This window comes from Triticum urartu, chromosome 2A (genome assembly GCF_056163025.1).
Source record: "Triticum urartu cultivar PI428250 chromosome 2A, HENAU_Tu73, whole genome shotgun sequence".
Taxonomy (NCBI): domain Eukaryota; kingdom Viridiplantae; phylum Streptophyta; class Magnoliopsida; order Poales; family Poaceae; genus Triticum; species Triticum urartu.
In genome coordinates this window covers 547,181,993-547,200,322 of record NC_141874.1, presented here as the reverse complement: position 1 = coordinate 547,200,322, position 18,330 = coordinate 547,181,993, and positions in this window count along the sequence as shown.

Sequence of the window (18,330 nt, the reverse complement as noted above, 5' to 3'; positions counted from 1 at the left end):
TTTTTCTGAATGGAACGCAACCGGGGTCGCCCCGAGTTTTATCTGTAATCAAGGGCAGGGCAGGTGTGGCGCCCCGTGAACATGGCAAATTAAGCCCATTTACTGCACTCAACCAAGTGACGGTGGTGGTCAAAGGCGATTGGGCAAGTGCAGTCGCACTGCCGCAGCCGCAGACCATTTACGCCCTTGGCAGGAGCCAACCTGGCCACCACCCATCACTTCCACTTCCACAGCGCAAGCCTGTAAAGTGGTTAAACCCTTGGCTTCGCTGTATTTAACCATCACGCAGACTGACTCCGGCATTGCATCGCCACCCAACCCAAAGGCACCACACAGCTCAAGGAAGCTCAAGGACTCCAGAGGAAGGAGCCATGGCGCTCGGCAAGCTTGCCGTGGCCGTGCTGGTGGCATCTCTCCTCCTGCTCAGCACCATCAAGGTAAGTTAAAGGGGACCATATGTGTAAGTACTCAATGCAACAATGCATGATAGTGTGATGATCCTCGGAAGATAAGGTATGTGATCATAGCACGCACGGGTGCATGGTACCGTACGTGACAGTAACACCACCAACCTCCACCGAGCTGTGTTCCCTAGGGGCTGGAGCTCTGGCCAAAGATTGCGCATACTTTGTTACTTGAGATAAAAGGAAGGCATGGTAGTCATGGGAGTCCAAATTCACTGTTTTGATCCTTTTTCGAATAGTGTTTGACAAAAAACTACCACTTTAGGGGTTCGCGTCCCACAGAACTACCACTTAAAAAAAGTGACCGAAAACTATCAAATTTTTTTAATTTTGTGACTAAAAACTACCACTTTCAGATAATGACCAGTTTAGATGATTTAAACATGTTGACTGTTCAGTTGACCATTATTACACTTGGAACCCACACGTCATTCTTCTTCCTCCTCTCTTTATCTTTCCTTGCCATTTTCACAAACAACTTTTGTGCATCCCGGCTCCCCGGCGGTCATCGCCGGAGGCGAGAGGGAGGCCGGAGCCATGGTGCTGCTGCTCCTTGCCGCTGACCACGAGCTCCAGCTCGAAGGGAGGCCACCATCGCGGCGAGCCCTTGCTGCTGGGCGAGACTGCTGCTGCCCGAATTCTGCGCCGTCGGGCACGCGGAGGATGAGGAGGAGGTGGCACGACGCAGGCAGGGCAGGTCGACTACGAGGGAGCCGTCGACCAGATCGGAGCGGAGGTCAAAGACGAGCTCCTCCGTCTTGAGCCGCGCGGCGGCGCGGGGCAGCGAGTTGATGCGGGCGGGCCACGAGGGCGCACCACCGACGCCAGATGAGGCCGGTGCCCGCGGCGGCCCGGGCGTAGCGGAAGCGGGCAAGGACGAGGAGCAGGTCGTTGGGGAGGGCCCTGATGCGGTCTGGTGGTCATAGCCGGGTGGAACGCCGGCGAAACTCCATTGACGCCCCAGATCTCGGGGATAGGCGAGGCGTCCGCTCTCCTGTGAAGTTGACTTTGACGCCACGTTAGCGCTGACAGATGGGCCCTGCCTGTCATAAACACGCTTAAATAGTCTAAACTAGTCATTATCTGAAAATGGTAGTTTTTAGTCACAAAATTAGAAAATTCTGGTAGTTTTCGGTCACTTTTTTTAAAGTGGTAGTTCTGTGGGACGCAAACCTCTAAAGTGATAGTTTTTTGTCATACACTCCTTTTTCAAAACTTCAGCACGATCTAACGCGCTTTCAGGAAAAATCAAGATCTGTCCTTTTTCCTACTGATATTGGCCTATGTTTTTCCCTACGGATTTCTTTAAAAAAATTAACTTTCATTTTATGAAGTCTTGAAACTATGATCACAATTTCGAAAATTACAGTTATAGCACCCTGTCTTTGTCGTTACCAATGAAGACCAACTTTTCATTTTCAAGAGAGGCGAAGAGCCTTATTCGTTGCGCATGGAAAAGAAGTATGTTTTTTTCGTTATCAATGAGGAACCCTCTTCGTTGTTGCCAGAAATGAAAAACCCGTCATATCACCGAAACAAGGCGACGGAGATGCATGTAGCAATGATTACCCACTTTGGCTGCCAATGAAATGTTTTTTTCCATCAATTTGCCCTTTCCTGCTCATTTTTTCGCCTTTTCTCTTGCCTTGCTCATCATATAAACCCTCCTCCCCCCTCCTCGCATGTTGGCTTATGCATCCTACCTTAGTCATTTCTCCATATATGTCTGTTGAGCATCCCACCGTTTTACTTCATTGATGTCTCATCTAGTTTTGACAGGTGTCGCAAAAATGAAGATGGGAAATAGCAGTAGGGAGGTTCCACCGGTCTCTTTTGATAAATTAGTTAGTAGTGAGAGCCACCTGGAATTGGTAAGTCTTTTTCTCAAAGAAGGGCTCATGGAAACAAACCCTAAGAAAATTCGACAAGAACTTTTAAGATTGTGTGGAAGGTGGGACACCATGTTTAAACTCAAATGTATGAAGAAGTGCATTCATGAGTTACGTCTGGAACTTGCATCGACAAAAATAAGTTTTTCACATAAGCAACATGGGGACCACATTGCGCCCTTGACGCAAAGACCAGTTGCAGCAAAGAAGCCAAGCAACCTATAAAGAGCAGCCTCCCCAACAACCTCCTGACTGGTCGCGAACATCCAAAAAATAGTGGCCAACAACCTGGAGTCGGGAAGTGATGACCCTGCACCGACCTGACGATAGTGCAGAATACATGTCCAACATAATTCAACCTGATGCATGTCATACTTGAATAAGCCGCGGAGCCGGCCAATCGGGGTCCATGACGCATTGGCTGAGGGATGTCATAGAGTGATCCATACTTCATTTCTGTGCCGCGACCTCTCCCTTCCCCTTCATCGCCTCATTTGATGGATCCTTCACTACCGCGGCAGCCAGTTCCATCATATTATGCTGAACGGGGTTCCACAGCTTGCCTGATTCATTACTTTGTATGAGCACTTCTTGCGGATGGCCCCGCACTTTGGCCTCTAAAGCAACTTCTTCGAGGTAAAGCTGCAGAAGGAAAACGACAGAATACCAGATTGCAGTGGGGCAATCGTTTCGCCTCGTGCAGGCTTGGGGTACTTTCGGCTTCCAGTCGGGAATGACGGAGTTGTGATAGTTGATACGTCTCATGTATATCTATAATTTTTTATTATTTCATGCTACAATAATATCACTTTTGAATATATTTTTATAGCAATTTATATTATTTTTCTCGACTAACTATTAATTAAGTGCCCAGAGCCAGTTGTTTTTCTACAAGTTTTTGACTTCTCAGAAAATCCACATTTACGGACCTCAAAATACGGTGGGGATTTACGTAGATTTTTCAGAAGACGTAGATTCTAGAGAGCACCGGAAGAGGCCAGGGGAGCACCCTAGGCCCCCACGGGGCCAGGGGCCCACTACGTGGGGTGGCTGCATGGGCCCCCCTAGCACCGCCTTATGCTGATTCTTTCACCTATAAATCCTGAAACTCCCCGTACCATTTTTCACAATTTTTCTACCGCCGGAATTTCTTGCTCCGGGAATATCAAATCTGAAGGTCTATTCATGCATGTATGAACAAAGTTCTTTACGTGTAAGAAAAAATGTACAACATGTAACAAAAAATGTAGACATGTGTTTGAAATAGAAAAAAAAATAAAGAAACTAAAGAAAACCAAAGAGAAAAAGGAGAGATCGGAGGAAAAACAATGCAAGAAGGAAAAGAAAGAAATAAACCTGAAAAATGAGAAAGAAAACTAAAAATCAAAAGGCAAAAAATTGGAGGAAAAACAATGCAAAAAAGGAAAAGAAAGAACCTAAAAATGAGACAGAAACAAACATAACCATAAAAAATCAGTGAAAACAGAGAAACCAGAATTTTTTAAAAAAATTATAACAAAGAAAAAAGAAAAACAGAAGGAAACCGGTGAAAAAAATAAAAAGGACCGAAGAAAGAACAAAAGAAACGACAAAAAGAAATAAAAACCCGAAGAAAACCTAACCTAACGCGAGTGAGTCCAAGTCTATTGGGTTAGCTCGCTAGTGCTATGCCTGAAGCGAGAGGACAGAGGAGACCACAACTCTCAAAAGCGCTCGTCTTTTTAAGTATTTTTTGCTTACTTTTTTTATACTTTAAAATATCCTCAATATCTATATTCGAAAAAACATATGACATAAGTTTATGAAAAACTTTAATCATGCAATTAAAAATTACTAAATGTGTATTGAAAAAATTGTTTCCGATGCATACGGTGGACAATGTGTAAGGACAAGAGTAGACATCAAGATATAAGTTCTCAAAAATGTTAATCATGTATTTGGAAAATGTTAAACATGTATATAAAAAATGTTTCTGATGTATAACAAACGTACATGAAAAAGTAAACAAAGAAAATATACTCCCTCCGTTCCTAAATATAGGGTGTATAGTTTTTGGCACAGAAATTAAAGAACGCACATGAAGGAAAAAATTCACAAGTTTTGGGCGAGACTACACCTGACTAATTGACATGAGAAAATAGAGGAGCTTGCCCTATGTAATGAAATATAATCAAAATCCTTCAAAAGTTATCCAAACGAGTGGTGCAAGGCAATACACCTTATATTTTAGACTTTTTCGCAAAAATCTATACACCTTATATCAAGGAACGGAGGGAGTATGTTTTATAAATTGTTAATCATGTATTTAGAAAATTAAACACCTTTTTGTATAATGTTCCTGATGTAAAAAAAATTACAAAGTTTATGGAGAAAAGTAGACATGAAATATATATATATATATATGTTTCAAAAAATCTTAATCATGTACTAAAAATGTTAAACCTCTACAGATAAAATGTCCGAGATGTATGTACAATGTTTATGCACAAAGAGGAAAGAAAATACATTTTTAAATTTTTTAATTCCATATTTCTAAAAAAATGCAATGTGTATATAAAAATATACAATGTGCCTAAAAAGTAGTTATAAAAATGTAACTTAGAAAGAATATAAATAATGTATTTAGAAAACTTTAAACGTATATATAAAAAATCTTCCTGATGCATACAAAAAATGTACGATGAAAAACAAATGAAAACAAACAAGAAAAAAAAATAAAGAAAGAAAAGAAAAAAACCAATAAACCGCGGAATAAAAAGGTGAAAAAACGAAGTAAAACAGAAAAACGTTGAAGGAACAAAGAAAACTGAAGAAAAAACTAAGATGGAAAAGATTAAAACAAATTAAGAAAAAACAAATGGACTAAACAAGTAAAACTAGCGAGCGAGGATCCCAAAGCGTGCGAGCTACCCCGAAGTCAGCAAGTGAGCAACGAGAAGTGGGCCCGCCAATCACAACGTGACATGAAAACACCCTTTCCCTATTCGACACCACGAGGCACCCCCCTCCCCCCGGAACGTATCTGGTGCACTCGGGCAAAGTGCTACCGGTGCATCGGACTCCATTGCACATTAAAAAATGTTTTAAAAAATTGACTGCATCGACACAACATCAATGTATGTTTTCACAAAAATTTAAATCAAAATTTGAAACATTGCTCGAGATACAAAGATAGAAAATTTGAAATCAATGTCTTAATGGGCCAAAAGTGAAGCCCAATTTGTGTTATCTACTATTCCGTGTCAGATTTGTCATTTTTGTATCTCGAGTAATGTTTCGAATTTTGGTTTGAATTTTTGTGACAATATACATTCTTGTTGTGTCAATGCATTAAATGTTTTATTATTTTTTGAAACATTTTTAAATGTGCAACGGGGCATCGGTGCACCGGCAGCACCAATTGCCCCGGTGAACCAGATATATCCCCCCCCCACGTACACTAGGGTTGTAGCTGGTGCGGGCCATATACTTCCGGTCATGTTTTTCTTTTCCACGTTTTCGTGCTGGGTTTTCTAGCCATTTTCTGTTCGAGTTTTTTCTACTTGTTTTTTGTTTTCTTTTCTCTGTTTTCTCCTTTTTTTACTGTTTTTGAACAAGTTTCAAATTCGTTTATTGTTTCTCAAATCCGTGAGCTTTTTTTAATGCATGAACATTGATCATGTGATTTTTTTTTCAAATTCTTGTTTTCTTTTCAGCTTTCTTGATATTTTCCAAATTCACGAACCTTTTCCCAAATCATGAACTTCATATTCGCAAAAAAATCCAAAATCCTGTAATTTTCTCAATTTGCGAACATTTGCCAATTTTCTATTTTCTTATAAATTTTTCTTTTTTGTGAATTTTATTTAAATTTTTAACCCTTTTCAAATTTATCTTTTCATTTTTATGATTATTTTTCAAAAGTCAGCAGTCAGACCGTCAACTAGTCAACCAACACCAGCGAGATCGAAGCGAGCCAAGTGTGAAAACGGGCGACACCTTTGTAGTATTTGCTGGGCCGGCTGCTACGCATCGCGTGCGAGTGCCAGCAGCGCTAGCCGGTGCTAAGAGCGCCGAATAGCAGCTCTCTTCGATGCTTGTCAACCAAAGCACCTGGCTCGCTTCCATCTTGCTGGTTGGTTAGTTGACTAGTTAGTTAACCGTCTGATCGTTGAGTTTTTGGAAATTTGGAATATTTTTCAGATTTGTGAACACTTTTTAAATTTGCAATTTTTTGGAAATTTAGTAATATTATATTAAATCATAAAATATTTTTAAATTCAATTTTTATATTTGTAAACATTCCGGGAACATTATTTGAAATCCGCATTGATTTTTAAAATACATAAAAAAGTAGAAATTGGAACATTGTTGAGTCCCTAATATTTCTTTCGATTCTATGAACATTTTTTAACAAAAAATGTGAACAGTTTTTAAGTTTAAAATGCAAAATGAAAAAATGCCAACGTCCCAGCACCTGACCTGGCCGAAGTGCACGGGCAGTACGTGTTTGCTAGCTTTCCGTCGCCCTATGCGCGCACTGGGAGGTCATCCTCTGCGTACAGAAATCCTGAAAGAGGACTGCATTTTGTTGTTTTGTGAATTTGAAAGAAGACTGCTTTAATAATAAGAACCCGTCTTCAAAGAGTTTGTGTGTTGACTGAGTTCAGCGCGTGTAATCAGAATTCAACACTTCCTATGACTCTTTAGGTTCAAACAACTGACAAGAAGTAACTCCCGCATTTCCTTTTTTTTGATGGAATGCCATCGTGGCTTACTTTATTAATCAAATAAGCACACTTACATTGTTCATGAGATATTCAGTCAGAAAGGGAGGGTGATCATCTATTCAATTACAAGATAAAAGATTTTCATAACTATGTTTTGCTATCTCATGTGCGACACCATTGGCCTCCCGGAGACTGCGAGTACTGAACTGTTCCTATTTCCGTCACCAGATCAACACAATCCGCATACTACAGCTTCTTCATTCCACCATATTTGTCCTCCTTTGCAAGCTTCAATCACCTCTAAACATTCAGATTCAGCAACGGCTTGGTGATAGCCCAAAGATGTCACTAGTTCAAGGCCTTTTTTCATTGCCAGTGCTTACATCATCGTGGCCGATGACAAGTGTGTAACATAAAAACATGCACCTGCAAGGAAATTGCCTATCTTGTCACGGATAACCGCGCCCGTCGCCCCTTCCCCCTCTTCAAAATGAAACGAGGCATCTACATTTAATTTAATTTAACTTGACATGAATCTGGTTTCATCCATTTAACTACTCTGAGCTGTTTTGGTGAAGTTTGTGCATAGGGACAGAACAGATAACTTCCAATTTGTTGCTGGGGGTGTCCTCTCCTTGTGTGTGACTGTCCGTCTGATCCACCAGATGTACCATGTTGCGATCGCCACAACCTCCGCAATCCCTACCTGAGGTAGATCAAGGTAATGACTAGTTGAGGAATCCAACAACTCATCCAAGACGGCTGAACCTGACCTGTCTACAATACATGCATCTGATATTGCTTGTTTTAGTTTTAGTGTGTACCACATCATTTTTGCTGGTGCGCATTCAAATAGCAAGTGTTTCAGGTCTTCTGGGTGATCATGACAGATTGGACACCGGTCGTCCGTCCCAATATGGCGATTCGTCAGAGTTGATTTGACTGGAATGGCTCCATGTAACACTTTCCACACAAAAGTTTTGACCTTACCAGGAACCAAAAGTGCCCACACCTTCTTCCAGATTGGATTCGATCCTCTAGATGACGACGACATAGTTTGATATGAATTCCCGAACTGGTGTCTCCATTCCACATGATACGCCAATTTCACTGAGAACATCCCATTTCCGTTATAATGCCATGAAACAAAATCATCAAAGTTGTTCAAACTTACAGGAATTTTTAGGATTCTGGTTGCATCCACATGTGAGAAAATAGACCGCACAAGGTCTTCGTCCCATTTTCCTGAATAAGGGTCAATCAGCTCAGCCACTTTGGTAATCACGATATTACCTCTTGGCAACAAAACCCTTCTGTCCGGACTGGTAGGTGTCCATGGGTCTCTCCATATATCAACGGACTCGCCGTTTCCTACCCTCAAAATATAACCTCTTTTCAAAGTTTGAATACCGGTGAAAATGCTTTGCCATGTAAATGAGGATCCTTTTTTAGGCCCTGCCTCCAGTATACTTTGGTTGGGAAAATATTTTGCTTTAAGGATCCTAGCACACAAAGAATCAGGATTTCACAGAAGTCTCCAAACCTACTTTGCCAACATTGCGAGGTTAAAAGAGTGGAAGTCTCGGTATCCAAGTCCTCCAAGATTCTTTGGGAAACAAAGCTTCCACCAAGAAAACTAATGCATCTTCCTGCTATTTTCATCATCTCCCCACCAGAACTTGGCAATCACATTAGCCATATCTTTACAGATTCCTTTTGGGATTTTGAAAACCGACATTGCATATACTGGAATTGAAGGAAATATGCCCTAGAGGCAATAATAAAGTTGTTATTTATATTTTCTTATATCATGATAAATGTTTTTTATTCATGCTAGAATTGTATTAACTGGAAACTTAGTACACGCGTGAATACATAGACAAACAGAATGTCCCTAGTATGCCTCTTCTTGATTAGCTCGTTAATCAAAGATGGCTAAGTTTCCTAACCATAGACATGTGTTGTCATTTGATGAACGGGATCACATCATTAGAGAATGATGTGATGGACAAGACCCATCCGTTAGCTTAGCATAATGATCGTTTAGTTTTATTGCTATTGCTTTCTTCATGAGTTATACATGTTCCTATAACTATGAGATTATGCAACTCCTGAATACCGGAGAAACACCTTATGTCCTATCAAGCGTCACAATGTAACTGGGTGATTATAAAGATGCTCTACAAGTGTCTCCGATGGTGTTTGTTGAGTTGGCATAGATTGAGATTAGGATTTGTCACTCTGTGTACCGGAGAGGTATCTCTGGGCCCTCTCGGTAATGCACATCACTATATGTTGGAAATATGCCCTAGAGGCAATAATAAAATGGTTATTATTATATTTCCTTGTTCATGATAATTGTCTATTGTTCATGCTATAATTGTATTAACCGGAGACCGTAATACATGTGTGAATACGTAGACCATAATATGTCCCTAGTAAGCCTCTAGTTGACTAGCTCGTTGATCAATAGATGCTTGCGGTTTCCTGACCATGGACATTGGATGTCGTTGATAATGGGATCACATCATTAGGATAATGATGTGATGGACAAGACCCAATCCTAAGCATAGCACAAGATCGTGTAGTTCGTCTGCTAAAGCTTTTCTAATGTCAAGTATCATTTCCTTAGACCATGAGATTGTGTAACTCCCGGATACCGTAGGAATGCTTTGGGTGTGCCAAACGTCACAACGTAACTGGGTGGCTATAAAGGCACACTACGGGTATCTCCGGAAGTGTCTGTTGGGTTGGCACGAATCGAGACTGGGATTTGTCACTCCGTGTGACGGAGAGGTATCTCTGGGCCCACTCGGTAGGACATCATCATAATGAGCTCAATGTGACCAAAGAGTTGATCACGGGACGATGTGTTACGGAACGAGTAAAAGTGACTTGCCGGTAACGAGATTGAACGAGGTATTGGGATACCGACGATCGAATCTCGGGCAAGTAACGTACCGATTGACAAAGGGAATTGTATACAGGATTGATTGAATCCCCGACATCGTGGTTCATCCGATGAGATCATCGTCGAACATGTGGGAGCCAACATGGGTATCCAGATCCCGATGTTGGTTATTGGCCAGAGAGCTGTCTCGGTCATGTCTGCATGATTCCTGAACCCGTAAGGTCTACACACTTGAGGTTCGGCGACACTAGAGTTGTTATGGGAATTAGTATGCAGTTACCGAATGTTGTCCCGGATGAGATCCCAGACGTCACGAGGAGTTCCGGAATGGTCCGGAGGTAAAGATTTATATATGTGAAGTCCTATTTTGGCCACCGGAAAATGTTCGGGATTTTTCGGTATTGTACCGGGAAGGTTCTAGAAGGTTCCGGAGTGGGGCCCACCTGCATGGGGGACCCACATGAACGTGGGTAGTGGGGGAAAGGCCCCACACCCCTGGTCAAGGTGCACCAAGATCCCCCCTTAGAAGGAATAAGATCATATCCCGAAGGGATAAGATCAAGATCCCTAAAAAGGGGGGATAACAATCAGTGGGGAAAGGAAATGATGGGATTTCTTCCCCCACCTTTGCCAACGCCCCAATGGACTTGGAGGGCAAGAAACCAGCCCCCTCCACCCCTATATATAGTGGGGAGCCGCACCCCTTCCCCTGGCGCAGCCCTCTCCCTCCCCAACACCTCCTCCTCCTCCGTAGTGCTTGGCGAAGCCCTGCCAGAGAACTGCAAGCTCCACCACCACGCCGTCATGTTGCCGGAGCTCACCCTCAACTTCTCCTCTCCCCTTGCTGGATCAAGAAGGAGGAGACGTCCCCGGGCTGTACGTGTGTTGAACGTGGAGGCGCCGTTGTTCGGCGCTTAGATCAGAATCAACCGTGATCTGAATCGCTGCGAGTACGACTCCTTTATCCGTGTTCTTGTAACGCTTCTGCATCATGATCTTCAAGGGTATGAAGATGCACTCCTCTCTCTCTCTCTCGTTGCTAGTCTCTCCATAGATTGATCTTGGTGACACGTAGGAAAATTTTGAATTATTGCTACGTTCCCCAACAGTGGCATCATGAGCTAGGTCTATGCGTAGATTCTATGCACGAATAGAACACAAAGTAGTTGTGGGCGATGATTTGTTCAATTTTCTTACCGTTACTAGTCTTATCTTGATTCGGCGGCATTGTGGGATGAAGCGGCCCGGACCGACCTTACACGTACTCTTACGTGAGACAGGTTCCACCGACTGACATGCACTTGATGCATAAGGTGGCTAGCGGGTGTCTGTCTCTCCCACTTTAGTCGGATCGGATTCGATGAAGAGGGTCCTTATGAAGGGTAAATAGCAATTGGCATATCACCGTTGTGGCTTTTGCGTAGGTAAGAAACGTTCTTGCTAGAAACCCATAGCAGCCACGTAAAACATGCAACAACAATTAGAGGACATCTAACTTGTTTTTACAGGGTATGCTATGTGATGTGATATGGCCAGAAGGATGTGATGAATTATATATATGTGATGTATGGGATTGATCATGTTCTTGTAATAGGAATCACGACTTGCATGTCGATGAGTATGACAACCGGCAGGAGCCATAGGAGTTGTCTTAATTTATTGTATGACATGTGTGTCATTGAAAAACGCCATGTAATTACTTTACTTTATTGCTAACCGTTAGCCATAGTAGTAGAAGTAATAGTTGGCGAGACAACTTCATAAAGACACGATGATGGAGATCATGGTGTCATGCCGGTGACGAAGGTGATCATGCTGCGCCTCGAAGATGGAGATCAAAAGGCGCAAGATGATATTGGCCGTATCATGTCACTTTATGATTTGCATGTGATGTTTGTCATGTTTACATCTTATTTGCTTAGAACGACGGTAGCATAAATAAGATGATGCCTCATAAAATTTCAAGAAAGTGTTCACCATAACTGTGCAACGTTGCGAAAGTTCGTTGTTTCGAAGCACCACATGATGATCGGGTGTGATAGATTCTAATGTTCGCATACAACGGGTGTAAGTCAGATTTACACATGCAAAACACTTAGGTTGACTTGACGAGCCTAGCATGTACAGACATGGCCTCGGAACACAAGAGACCGAAAGGTTGAACATGAGTCGTATAGTGGATACGATCAACATGAAGATGTTCACCGATGATGACTAGTCCGTCTCACGTGATGATCGGACACGGCCTAGTTGACTCGGATCATGTATCACTTAGATGACTAGAGGGATGTCTATTTGAGTGGGAGTTCATTAAATAATTTGATTAGATGAACTTAATTATCATGGACATAGTCAAAAGGTCTTTGCAAATTATGTTGTAGCTCACGCTTTGGTTCTACTATTTTAGATATGTTCCTAGAGAAAATTTAGTTGAGAGTTGACAGTAGCAATTATGTGGACTGGGTCCATAAACTGAGGATTGTCCTCATTGCTGCGCAGAAGGATTATGTCCTTAATGCACCGCTCAGTGGGCTGAACCTCGAGCGTCGGTTTTGGATGTTGCGAACATCTGACATGCACGTTTTGATGACTACATGATAGTTCAATGCGTAGTGCTAAATGGTTTAAAATTGAGGCACCAAAGACGTTTTTGAAACATCGCAGAACATATGTGATGTTCCATGGACTGAAATTGGGATTTCAGGCTAGTGCCCACGTCAAGAGGTATGAGACCTCTCACAAGTTTCTTAAGCCTGCAAACTAAGGAGAAAAGCTCAATCGTTGAGCATGTGCTCAGATTGTATGAGTACTACAATCGCTTGAATCGAGTGAGAGTTAATCTTCTAGATGAGATAGTGATGGTTCTCCAAAGTCACTGCCACCAAGCTACTAGAGCTTCGTGATGAACTATAACATATCAGGGATAGATATGATGATCCTTGAGCTATTCGTGACACCGCAAAAGTAGAAATCAAATAGTAGCATCAATTGTTGATGGTTAGTAAAAACACTAGTTTCAAGAAGGGCAAGGGCAAGAAAGGGATACTTCATGAAACTGCAAATCATTTACTGCTCTAGTGAAGAAACCCAAGGTTGAACCCAAACCCGAGACTAAGTGCTTCTGAAATGAGGGGAATGGTCACTGAAGCAGAACTACCTTAGATGCTTGGTAGATGAGAAGGCTGGCAAGGCCGATAGAAGTATATTGGATATACATTATAATGTGTACTTTACTAGTACTCCTAGTAGCACCAGGGTATTAAATACCGGTTCAGTTGCTAAGTGGTAGTAACTCGAAATAAAAAGCTACGGAATAAACAGAGACTAGGTGAAGGTGAGATGACAATATGTGTTGGAAGTGTTTCCAAGGTTGATGTGATCAAGCATCGCATGCTCCCTCTACCATCGAGATTGGTGTTAAACCTAAATAATTATTATTTGGTGTTTGCGTTGAGCATAGACATGATTGGATTATGTTTATCGCAATACGGTTATTCATTTAAGGAGAATAATGGTTACTCTGTTTATTTGAATAATACCTTCAATGGTCTTGCACCTAAAATGAATGGTTCATTGAATCTCGATCGTAGTGATACACATGTTCATGCTAAAAGATATAAGATAGTAATGATAGTACCACATGCTTGTGGCACTGCCATTTGAGTCATATTGGTATAAAATGCATGAAGAAGCTCCATGTTGATGGATCTTTGGACTCACTCATTTTTTTGAAAAGTTTGAGACATGCAAACCATGTCTATTGGTTTATACGCATGAAGAAACTCCATGCAGATGGATCATTTGGACTCACTTGATTTTGAATCACTTGAGACATGCAAATCATACCACATGAGCAAGATGACTAAAAGGCCTCGTTTTCAGTGAGATGAAACAAGAGAGCAACTTGTTGGAAGTAATACATTTGATGTGTGCAATCCAATGAGTGCTGAGGCACGCATTGAATATCGTTATGCTCTTACTTCACAGATGATTTGAGTAGATTCTAAGTATATTTACTTGATGAAACACAAGTCTGAATTATGGAAAGGTTCAAGTAATTTCAGAGTGAAGTTGAAGATCGTCGTGACAAGAGCATAAAATGTCTATGATATGATCATAGAGATGAATATCTGAGTTACGTGTTTGGTACACAACTAAGACATTGTGGAAATTGTTTCACAACTAATGCCGCCTGGAACACCATAGTGTGATGGTGTGTCCGAACATCATAGCTGCACCCTATTGGATGTGGTGTAAACCATGATGTCTCTTATCGAATTACCACTATCGTTTATGGGTTAGGCATTAGAGACAACCGCATTCACTTTAAATAGGGCACCACGTAATTCCGTTGAGATGACACCGTATGAACTATGGTTTAGAGAAACCTAAGCTGTCATTTCTTAAAAGTTTGGGACTGCGACGCTTATGTGAAAAAGTGATTGTTTCTAGAAACCTAAGCTCGAACCCAAAGCGGATAAATGCATCTTCATAGAATACCCAAAACAGTTGGGTATACCTCCTATTTCAGATACGGAAGAAAAAGTGATTGTTTCTAGAAACGGGTCCTTTCTCGAGGAAAAGTTTCTCTTGAAAGAATTGAGTGGGAGGATGGTGGAGACTTGATGAGGTTATTGAACCGTCACTTCAACTAGTGTGTAGCAGGGCACAGGAAGTTGTTCCTGTGGCACCTACACCAATTGAAGTGGAAGCTTATGATAGTGATCATGAAACTTTGGATCAAGTCACTACCAAACCTCGTAGGTCGACAAGGATGCGTACTACTTCAGAGTGGTACGTAATCCTATCTTGGAAGTCATGTTGCTAGACAACAATGAACCTACGAGCTATGGAGAATCGATGGTGGGCCCGGATTCCGATGAATGGCTAGAGGCCATAAAAAATCTGAGAGAGGATCCATGTATAAAAGCAAAGTATAGACTTTGGAATAACTACTTGATGGTCGTAAGGCTGTTGGGTGCAGATGGATTTTAAAAGAAAGACGGACATTGATGGTAAGTGTCACCATTAAGAAAGCTTGACTTGTCGTTAAGATGTTTTCCGACAAGTTCAAGGAGTTGACTACGATGAGACTTTCTCAGTCGTAGCGATGCTAAGAGTCTGTTGGAATTATATTAGCAGTTACTGCATTATTTATGAAATCTTGCAGACAGGATGTCAAAACATTGTTTCCTCGATGATTTTCTTGAGGAAAGGTTGTATGTGATACAACCAAAGGGTTTTGTCAATCCAAAAAGATGCTAACAAGTATGCAAAGCTCCAGCAATCCTTCTAAGGACTGGAGTAAGCATCTCGGAGTTGGAATATATGCTTTGATGAGATGATCAAAGATTTTTGGTTTATACAAAGTTTATGAGAAACTTGTATTTCCAAATAAGTGAGTGGGAGCACTATAGAATTTCTGATGAGTATATGTTGTTGACATATTGTTGATCAGAAATGATGTAGAATTTCTGGAAAGCATATAGGGTTATTTGAAAAGTGTTTTTCAATGGAAAACCTGGATTAAGCTACTTGAACATTGAGCATCAAGATCTATAAGGATAGATAAAAAAATGCTTAATAGTACTTTCAAATGAATACATACAGTGACAAGATTTTGAAGGAGTTCAAATTATATCAGCAAAGAAGGAGTTCTTGGTTGTGTTATAAGGTGTGAGCATTGAGCGAGACTCAAGATCTGACCACGGCAGAAGAGAGAGAAAGGACGAAGGTCGCCCCCTATGCTTTAGACGTAGGCTCTATAGTATGCTATGCTGTGTACCGCACCTGAAGTGTGCCTTGCCATGAGTCAATCAAGGGGTACAAGAGTGACCCAGGAATGGATCACATGACAGCGGTCAAACTTATCCTTAGTAACTAGTGGACTAAGGAATTTTCTCGATTATGGAGGTGGTAAAAGAGTTCGTCGTAAAGGATTAGGTCGATGCAACCGGATTCGTATAGTAGAGCAGTTATTTGGAATAGCTCCAAGTAGTGCATGGTAGCTGCATCTACAAGATGACATAGAGATTTGCAAAGAACACACAGATCTGAAAGGTTCAGACCCGTTGACTAATAACCTCTCTCACAAGCGAGATATGATCAAACCCCATGGGTGTTGGATTCATTACAATCACAGAGTGATGTGAACTAGATTATTGACTCTAGTGCAAGTGGGAGACTGTTGGAAATATGCCCTAGAGGCAATAATAAAATGGTTATTATTATATTTCCTTGTTCATGATAATTGTCTATTGTTCATGCTATAATTGTATTAACCGGAGATCGTAATACATGTGTGAATACATAGACCACAATATGTCCCTAGTAAGCCTCTAGTTGACTAGCTCGTTGATCAATAGATGGTTACAGTTTCCTGACCATGGACATTGGATGTTGTTGATAACGGGATCACATCATTAGGATAATGATGTGATGGACAAGACCCAATCCTAAGCATAGCACAAGATCGTGTAGTTCGTCTGCTAAAGCTTTTCTAATGTCAAGTATCATTTCCTTAGACCATGAGATTGTGCAACTCCCGGATACCGTTGGAATGCTAGGGGTGTGCCAAACGTCACAACGTAACTGGGTGGCTATAAAGGCACACTACGGGTATCTCCGAAAGTGTCTGTTGGGTTGGCATGAATCGAGACTGGGATTTGTCACTCCGTGTGACGGAGAGGTATCTCTGGGCCCACTCGGTAGGACATCATCATAATGAGCTCAATGTGACCAAAGAGTTGATCACGGGACGCTGTGTTACAGAACGAGTAAAAGTGACTTGCCGGTAACGAGATTGAACGAGGTATTGGGATACCGACGATCGAATCTCGGGCAAGTAACGTACCGATTGACAAAGGGAATTGTATACATGATTGATTGAATCCCCGACATCGTGGTTCATCCGATGAGATCATTGTCGAACATGTGGGAGCCAACATGGGTATCCAGATCCCGCTGTTGGTTATTGGCCAAAGAGTTGTCTCGGTCATGTCTGCATGATTCCCGAACCCGTAGGGTCTATACACTTAAGGTTCGGTGACGCTAGAGTTGTTATGGGAATTAGTATGTAGTTACCGAATGTTGTTCGGAGTCCCAGATGATATCCCGGACGTCACGAGGAGTTACGTAATGGTCTGGAGGTAAAGATTTATATATGGGAAGTCCTATTTTGGCCACCGGAAAATGTTCGGGATTTTTTGGTATTGTACGGGGAAGGTTCTAGAAGGTTCCGGAGTGGGGCCCACCTGCATGGGGGGACCCACATGAACGTGGGTAGTGGGGGAAAGGCCCCACACCCTTGGTCAAGGTGCACCAAGATCCCCCCTTAGAAGGAATAAGATCATATCCCGAAGTGATAAGATCAAGATCCCTAAAAAGGGGGGATAACAATCGGTGGGGAAAGGAAATGATGGGATTTCTTTCCCCCACCTTTGCCAATATCCCCAATGGACTTGGAGGGCAAGAGACCAGCCCCCTCCACCCCTATATATAGTGGGGAGGCACATAGGAGCCGCACCCCTTCCCCTGGCGTAGCCCTCTCCCTCCCCAACACCTCCTCCGTAGTAGTAGTGCTTGGCGAAGCCCTGCCGGAGAACTGCAAGCTCCACCACCACACCGTCGTGCTTCCGGAGCTCTCTCTCAACTTCTCCTCTCCCCTTTGTAACGCCCTCGATGCGGCTATATCTCCCACATGTCGAAGCACGACTTAGAGGCATAACCGCATTGAAAGCAATGTCGCAAGTGAGGTAATCTTCACACAACCCATGTAATAAAATAGGGGTAGAAGTTACATAGTTGGCTTACAATCGCCACTTCACACAATTACATGAATAAAGCATTACATCATCCAAATACAATCAAGGTCCGACTACGAAACCAAAATAAAATAAGAATCCCAAATGCGACAAGGTCCCCGATCGACCCCAACTGGGCTCCACTACTGATCAACTAGAACGAAACACCACAAAGGACAAGATCTTCATCGAGCTCCTCCTGAGCTTGGTTGCGTCAACTGCACGGTCTCATCGGCACCTGCAAGCTGGTTTTGGAAGTATCTGTGAGCCACGGGGACTCAGCAATCTCGCACCCTCGCGATCAAGACTATTTAAGCTTATGGGTAAGGTAAAAGGTATGAGGTGGAGCTGCAGCAAGCGACTAGCATATATGGTGGCTAACATACGCAAATGAGAGCGAGAAGAGAAGGCAAAGCACGGTCGAGAAACTATGATCAAGAAGTGATCCTAGAACAACCTACGTCAAGCATAACTCCAACACCGTGTTCACTTCCCGGACACCGCCGGAAAGAGACCATCACGGTAACACACGCGGTTGATGTATTTTAATTAAGG